Below are 9,408 nucleotides of genomic sequence, written 5' to 3' on the forward strand. Positions count from 1 at the left end.
CACTGAGCCACTTCTGGTAAGTGTCTCTGACTGTTCCACGTGCATTGACAGCTGGCTCCTCAGGTGCAGGATCCATTATCACATATAGGATCCTTCATGCTCCAGGACTATCTTCAACTTTCGGTACCAGCTACCGAAATTGGGTCCCACCAACTTATCATTGTCCAACAATGATCGGAGCGATAGGAAGTGGCCATATCTGCACAAAAGAGAACCATAACCTAATTAGTAATTGATTTATTAAACCTAAAGATTTGGACTTTAATCAAAAGGTTTCTCCCACTATTTTATTCGAATTGGTAGCCTCTACCTCCAACTCGAGGAATTACCCTAATTCCTTAGCGGGTACTAGAATCCACTTAGACTGCACACAAGCCCAACTTTGGTTAGTCAACCCATGTACATCTAAGGGTAGGTTCATAACCAATTGTTTCTCTAAATAATTTCTAGTAATTTTAATTTTGCCCCAGAAACTAATCAGTAGGCTTTGGCCTCCACTGTAAGGATCCGGTTAGGTCAACCATTAACATGATCATACTTGGTGTATCTAACCAACGAATGATTAAGCCCAACTTTGGTTGGCTCACCTAACCACCATTAGAGAGACACTTCCAAGTCATCATATGATGAGTGATAATTCTATTAGTCAACAAGCACCAGGCCTTTGGGTCTGCAATGATTATTGAGTCAATGGACTCATTATCAAACACCTTAATGGGAGGCTATGACTCAGTTATCTCCATAACTTTATCATTTTAAGGACCTAATAATTTTAGAAGATTTAAATAATTTAGAGGATGAGGTCAGATGAACCAGCTTATCATGATCCTCCCACTGGCTTCACCAAGTCAGCTTAAGGGAGACCATTAAAAGGGCTGGTTTAGGAGCACCTAAATCAGTCACACTGATTTACCTAGCTGACATGGGTCAGCTCGAATAGTCAAGTCATCCGATCAAAACATAATTTCACCAAGAGGCCAGGTAAGTTCGATCAGTGGGAGGGTCTGCCAAAGCTTGCCTTAGACACCATCAGAAATGGCCAGGTAAGCGGGCTCCCAATTAAAAACCATCGGTCTGGTTTACCTTAGACACCAACTGGTTTAATTAGTTTCGATTAGATCAACCTAATAGTTCGTGCTAGACCGCTTAGCCAAGAATCAAGTCCATTTGGTTCTCGTTAAAGATATGGACTTGACCAACTACAACTATTGTGATTGATCTAGAGAATCCTTGACCTAATCTAAGACAACAATTGATTAGATTTAGTCAATTCTCTAATTAAGTCCATCTTTAATCTAACCATAGGTCTAACCCAATTAATGGACCTAATTCCACTAACCCATTAACCCAATGTGTTATGATTTGTGTCTTAGGTTCTTCAATTCACAATCCTAGAACCTAATCAAACAACTTCTTAATTCTTAATTAAGTTTTGGGCTGAGGGTTGGTTTGGCTTTTCAAAAAATAATTTTTATATATGTAAAATAATTTTACAATATGATTCTACCAACCACATTGCATGTTTGATTCATAATCAAGATGCAAGTGAAATAAATATGAAATTACTTTAGATCTAATCTAAACAGGTTCATGTAATTAAAACAATTTCAACTTTAAACAATTTCTTTGCACAAAAATTATTAACAAAGAGATTTTATTTAGATTTAAATATCTTTAAATCTAATAAATATAAATTTAATCTAGATCATATCTAATAAATTTATGATTAAAGATAGATCTACACAAACTAGGACAACCTTTGCACTGTAAGGGGTAAACCTTACAGCAGGACAACCTTGCAGTTTGTGATTGATCTAAAATTTTAATTTCAGATTTAATAATCAGATTATAAATTAGATCTAATCTAAAAAATAATCTAAGCATGTATAAATAATTATGTAATAAAGAACCTAGGCTCTGATACCAATTGTAAGAACCTTATCTAGGGTTTCAGGGTTAGATCTTGAAACTTTTTCAAGATCATACAGCGGAAGACTAAAATAAATCAAAATTTATTTTTTAAAATAAAAAAATCCCTAGATCTAAGATCCTATTACATGATTATTACATAGCATTAAATCAAAAATAAAATATATAAATATAGCATGAACTACATGTTGATCATATCAACATGTTTCTATACTACATCTAATGTATGTATTAAACAATAGATCAGATCTATTACCTTGCAAGTTAGATTTCTAACCTTATTGATCTGGGCTTGAGGATGATGTTGCAAGTCACACACGCATCCGGCCTCTAGGAGTCTCCACACGAGCCCACGAATCTCGATCAGAAGTCCTGCTTCAGAAATCAGCACAGTATGCTAGTACTGCGCTGATCCTTCTTTGATGGTTGATCAGGTGCCTCCTTCTTCTTGATTTGGATCTTCCAAAAATGGAAAGTAGAAGGAGGAGTTTTAGATCTGAGACACTCTCAGGAAACTCAAGATGGAGGGAGGAAAGATATGAAAACAAAAACCCTAGAAGAAGACCCTCTTCTTCTTTACATTTTTCTCTCTGGACACCCAAACTTGCATCTTTATATCTCCACGACCCAAAGGTATTTCTCTTTGATTTTGGATGGACAAAGGTCTCTCAAATCTCTAACTTTATCTAAAATTTCATGAAGAAACTCATCTTATATAGAGAGATATGATAGAGTCCTTGTCTAGGTCAAACACCTAGTCAAGGCTTATCCAAACATGGCAAGTTAAGGGACGCCCAACTCTTGAGCACCTCCTTCATATTTTGTGCATGGATCACTAGAAAAGGGTGCACAATATATACCCTAAAAACCATAAAAATTCCAAAAAAAATTTGGATAAATTCGATGCAAAATTGAAAGAGTTTTGGATTTCTAAAACTCTATCTCAAAGAATTCGAAATCCAAACTTATTCCTTTTTGATTTGATCCAAACCGCCTTCCATGTAAGAAAGAAGAGAGGAGACCTTTTGTGAACGTGAGAGAGATCTGGGAGAGGGCTTTTGTCACACAAAATAAGTGGAGATTGGCGTTGAATAAGAGAGAGGGCGTGGAGAAGGCTTATGTGGCGCAAGGTGGAATCCTAGTCTTACTAGGATTCTGTCTTATGACTTGTTTTAATTTGGTTTCCCAAATCAAATCAAATCAAAATTAGATCAACCCAATTAAAATAGGTCTTAACCCAATTAAAATCTAATTTAATCAGATTAAATTAAATTTAAATCTGATTTAATTTTCTAATCAAATTAGAAATTAGATTGACCCAAGTCCTAGTTGAACTAGGACTAGTTTTTCCTTGCACTTGGCTTATCCAATAAACCAATTGAACTTGATCCAATCAAGCCCAAACTAAATCTAATTAAATCATATTTAATTAGACTTAATCTCAACCCATTGGCTTAATCAAATTAAGTCAATCAACAATCGAATTGCTAATAGATCCTCCTGCAACACTTGCACTGGGTTAAATGTCAATCGTATTGATCATTTAACCCTAGAACGATTCTTAATCATTGATCAACCATCCGATCGGATCATGAAATCTAATGTGTGTGACCTCATAGGTCCGAACCTAAGCCGGTAGCATAGGAAAAATTTTATACCAATCGAAGTGACCATCTAGCAATGGTACCCGACGATCGGATAGTTCGAATGTGTAGAACAACATCCTTAGAACCCATGCGGATATAGTTTTCATATAATTCATCCCCTTGACTAAAATGATCATAGGACATCCCAGAGCTCAACTGTCAACTCTGATCAGGTTGTCCACATTGTATTTCAAAATATCAAATCCATCTGATGGATTATCCTGGCCAAGATTTTGCTAAATTGAAATACAGCGACTCATTCTTCTCCAACTCTTGGAGTGGTCAATCCCATCTCATCACACTCTGACTTCGCAAGTACTTGACTGTGCCCAGAAGCCTTCCATCCCTGAATTAAAATTCAGTTAGTCCAGTACCAAAGCACAGTGAGTTGCTTGCAAGTCACTGAGGCGATCTCAGGTCTAAGGGACACTTATACCTATATCCCATCAAAAATATTCTCGACAGCAGAATGCTCTGGAGTTGGTCACGTTCAATGACGATGTACCCTTACATCTCACCTGTATGCCATACAGTGTCTCCACACTCTTTGGTTAAGAGGACAACCAATCCATATGGCCTACAGCGACCTATGCTCGATAGAAGCTGTCGTCCTTATTAACAGCCTATCATTTGGTCGTGAACAGTTTTAAGGACTAATCGATAAATCTTCTCTTTATCGAACTTAAATAGTCCTAAGGACTTCATCATAACAACGGAGTTCATTAGAAGATGAAAGCTTATGATGAAGATGCCAAATATATTTTATTTATTAACAAATCAATTACAATACTTGGTTGTTCAACCGTCAACAGCTTGACGATTGGCTTTTTGGGACACATTTCCCAACAATATGTATGGCATTATTAATATTCTATTTTTTGCAATGATTTAAATTTAATTTTGTTAGCTATTAATGTATAACTCTTGTTTTCAAAAAAAATACAGGAGAGGGCTACATCTCTCATTGCGGAGCGTGACGACGAGTCCGCAGCATCTACCAGCAGAGCCGTATCGAGGCCGAGTGTTCACAGAGTTGATGGATCAGACGCTACGGCCGAGTGAGGGGTTATGGAGTAGGAGTCACCCCCACTCAGTTATCTGAGGTTAGTAGATATACGCAGCATGCTGCAGCAGATGCTCAGGATTCATGCGTTCGCAGACTCGAGCGGAGATACAGGATATTAGACAGAGTCGTGCCGTTGAGATGGAGGAGATCGATAGAGCCGTGCCGAGATGCAGGCCATGAGGGACAGATTGATCGGCTTACATCTTTATTAGAGATGTATGGTCCATCTCAGGTAAACACATATTATTAAATATATATTTTTTATTAATTTAATAATTTATATATTTTTATTTATAGATATGCAAATCATGCTTTTGATATGTTTCTTGTAGGCTCCTGGCACATCAGGCACCCTCGAGACAGCGGCACATCACGTGGAGACAACGACGACCATCCGCCTGCAATTGATATTATTTTATTTTTATTGTATTTTATATTTATTTATATTACTCTTGATTGTAATGGATATTAGTACTTTATTTTTATTTATATAAAATAATATCTTTTGGTTTGGTTAAATTTGCTATTTAAGTTTGCTTTTGGTGTGAATGGTGGTGATTGTACAGATGTGAATGGTGGTGATTGTACAGTTTATGTTAGAATAATTGATATAATTTTGTACAGAATGTATGTATTCTTTTTTTTTGTATATAAAATCTGTATTTTTTTTCTCTTAAAACCTTTAACGACGCTTATAAGTGTCGTTAAAATAATTTTAACGATGCTTATAAGCATCGTTAAAGACAAAAAAGCCGATGCTTCGAAAAGATCTTGGTAGAGTGGAGGATGCGGAGTCATTAACGACGCTAAAAAGCACCGTTAAAATTGAATTTTGCGATGCTTTAAAGCATTGTTAGAAATATGTTTAACGACGCTTATAAGCATCGTTAAAACAAGTTTAACGACGCTTATAAGCGTTGCCAAAAACTAACAGCCGACGCTTCAAAAAGCATCTTGGTAGAGTGGAGGAGCGTTGTCATTAACGACACTAAAAAACACCGTTATAATTTAATTTTACGATGCTTTAAAGCGTCGTTAAAAAATAATGATGCTTTTAAAAAGCATCGGTGCTTTTCATCTCCACTCTTACATAGGCGAGCTTTGACGATGCTTTTTGAAGCGTCGTAAAGGTTATTGGCGACGCTTATTAGCATCGTAAAATAACCTTAATAGCATCGTTAATGACCATTTTCACTGTAGTGTTTACAGCAAAATTATTAATAAATCTCATTAATTCATACTAATTAACCTACACTAGGATTTAAATATGATACAACAGCATGCATTTAAATTTGAAATTCAAATTTGAAACAGTAAACTTTTTACTGTACTGTGTTCAGAACACATCACCTTTTGGGGTAGTCGATCACCGCAATCTGATCACCGTCGGGGGACTCTGATCATCACATCGCAGCCACACTAGTGTCTGGCTCTGTGGATCATCCACATGAAGCTCCCATCTGATCGGCTCCTCACGAATGCTAGTTCGTGATTTCACCCTTTTGATGGCAGATGTTGATCGAACTCCTTCGATCAATGTGTGCGACTCCTCGAATGCTCTGGATCATCTGCACAATTGGTTGAGAGGCTGATGGATCTTTCCTAAAATTTGGTGGACTCACGACACTCGTGGCACACCAATCTCACTTCCCAACCCTAGGTAGAAACCCTAGGGTACACACCAAAAACCCTGTGCCCAATTTTTTTCTTTTCTTTCTTTTTCTCTCGGAAGATTTTGGACCTTCACCTCATGCACAAGGCTTCCTCACGCCCCACTTTCTTTCTCAAAATTTTTTTTACGCACGCCCCAGCTCCCTATCTCTTTTAAAACAGTTCAAAACGTGTCTTATCCGCGTGAGAGGATAAAGACAAGTGGTTACACATTTGAATTCAAATCAAATTTGAATTCAAACTAAAACCAACTCATCCCTATCCACTCGGGCGTGAGAAGAGAAGGTGCGAGTCTACTTTGTGCGTGGAAAAGTTTCACCAGAAACTCTTTCTCGTGTGAGATGTGGGGCGCTAAAGTGGATAATGTCATGTATGCGCAAGAGATAAGTTATCCATTCAAATTCAAACATGCTTTGAATTTGAATGGCTAACTAATCATCTTTATCCAAATATTGGCACACAAGAGTGGGTGTGAGAAGGGCTTTGCATGAGAAAAAATTTATGAGAAGTTTCTTCTCGTGAATTCAAATGGGCGTAGAGATTTAAGGTGGTGCAGGGATTCAAATTCAAATGGTGGTTTGATCTTAATTGAACCAACCTAATCAAAATAGGTTAAGCACAATTAGACTAAATTAAACCCAACTTAATTAGGCTTAATTAGGCTCAATAAATTCTTAATCAAATCAGAAATTGACTAAGCCCAACCTCTGATCAAATCAGAGACCAAACCATCTCGACGATTAGGTCAACTCTTAACCTAATCGGATCAAATCCAACTGAATCCAATTCAATTGGACTTGATCCAAAAATAATTACTCAATCAAATTGAATTAATTAGCGATCAAATTACTAATAAAACTCTCATAATCATTGAGTCCAAATCCGATGGGCAATCGGGTATCAAAGTCCATCAATATGAAACCTTGATCGAAGAGTTTAAATTTCAAATTCAAAATTTGAAATTCAAAATTTTGACCCCGGTATCCAAAATGTGTCGAACTCATGATGAAAGAATCTTAATTCTCAATCGTAGAGTTCCAAACACATAAGACTCATAATCAGCCATCAGATCAGAAGGAACCTCTAATGTGTGTGACCCCGCAGGTTCGAACCTAAGTCGGTAGCACATGAACCAATTCCTGTACTAATCGAAGTGACTATCTAGCAATGATTTTCGATGATCGGATAGGTCGAATAGTCGCAATCACAACATTCAGAACCTACGTGAATATGGTTACCGTATAATTCATCCCTTTTGACCCCTGTGTTTAGGATGACTCAGGGTTAAACTGTCAACCCTGATGAGATCATCCGAATCGTGCTCAACTCAATTAGTCCTGTGACTCCTCACTGGGACTACCCTGGCCAAGATTTTGCTAAATTGAAACACGACTGTACACAGCTCCTAAACTGGAGTGGTCAATCCCATCTTGACACACGCACCGACAAGTCAAGTACTTGACTACACCCAGCAGCCTTCCGTCACTGAATTAGAAATTCAGTAGTCCAGTGCCTAAGTGCAGTGAGTTGCTTGCAAGTCACCGTGGCGGTCTCAGGTCGGAGGGACATTTATATCCATATCCCATCGGAGTAAATCTTGACAGCAGAAATAGTTTCGGAGTCGGTCACGTTCAGTGCAGATGTATCATTACATCTCACCTGTATGCCATACCAGTGTCTCCACACTCCTTGATTATGAGGACAACCAACCATATGGCACACAACGACCTATGCTCGATAAACGTTGTCGTCCTTGGTAACAACGTATCATTTGGTCGCGAACAGGTTTAAGGACTAAGCGACAAATCCTCCTTTGTCGAGTCTAAATAGTCCTAAGGACTTCACCACAACACAGGAGTTCATTAGAAGATGAAACATTTGTGATGAAAAAATATCAAAATAACTTTTATTTATTTATAATTCATGTACTAATACAAAAGGAGCACAACTATCAACAGACTGACGATTGACTTTGGGACACTATTCCCAACAGTCACAGCACCTCCTCTTCTTGAAGCAATCTTCTTCTTCTCCACTCTCTCTCTCTCAAATCCTAAAATAAAATCTAAGAATAAAATAAAAAAAAAAACTAATGCGGCTGCCTCTCACTATTGCCGTGCTTGCTGCTCCTCCTTATGTTGTGTTTGTAGTCTCCTTTTTATAGTTGAAATCGGGATTGAAATCAAGTGAAAAACAAACTCCTATTCACGTTCAAACAGGTGAACCACGCCCGCCGTCAGATGAAGATCAAATGGCCTTGAAAAAGCTTAAAAATGTCTCAGATCAAACTGACAGATTCTCGTCTATCGGATCTTGGCCTGATCAAATTCTGTCCGTCGATCAGCACACAAACTCAACCCAAAATCTTTCTTTGAGTTGGGAACCGCCATAGCCATTTGATCAAGCGCTTGGAGCGAGCTCAGCTGTTGGATCATGCTAAAGCTGTAGGCCACCACCATTTTATATGGAATGGAGAGACCGGAGCCGTCCGATCCGTGAGAAAAGCACGCCCAACCATTCGATAATACAGAACTCAACCACCCCACTCATGCACCACGATAAAGATCAGGGGACATTGTTCCCCTAGATTGCCCGTAGATCCAATGCGGCAGGGTCTATGCATCGGCTATGTACCAGCCCCTACTTCGGTAGACTGCCTGCTGGCACTTGTGGACTATGGGGCCTTATGGACTGCCGTAAATCGGGTGGCTTAATGGGCCGGCTGGCTTTTTTTTATTTTTTGTTTTTGGCTTTAGGTCTTCATTTGAGATCCAAATTGAGTCTGATTTATTTCTTTTTTTTTTTGAATCTATAAATTGAGCTCTTTGCATTGATGATCATTTTTTCTGTAAAACACAAGTAAAAGTATCAGTTTTTAAGGAATAAAGGTCAATTAGAGTATATTTTGTTGATTTTATTGAGATATTTATTATACTTATCACATTCTCTAATTTAAGCTTTGCTCATCCTCGAGTAAAGAAAGGATTTAGTTTTAAGTACCATTTAGCTTAGAGTTTTGAGTTTCATCAGGTAATTTTAAAAAAGGCCATTGATGTTCAGTAGAGCATGAGTGAGGTATGTCATTAGGGTATTAGT

The sequence above is a fragment of the Elaeis guineensis genome, chromosome 9 (assembly GCF_000442705.2).
Source record: "Elaeis guineensis isolate ETL-2024a chromosome 9, EG11, whole genome shotgun sequence".
NCBI lineage: Eukaryota > Viridiplantae > Streptophyta > Magnoliopsida > Arecales > Arecaceae > Elaeis > Elaeis guineensis.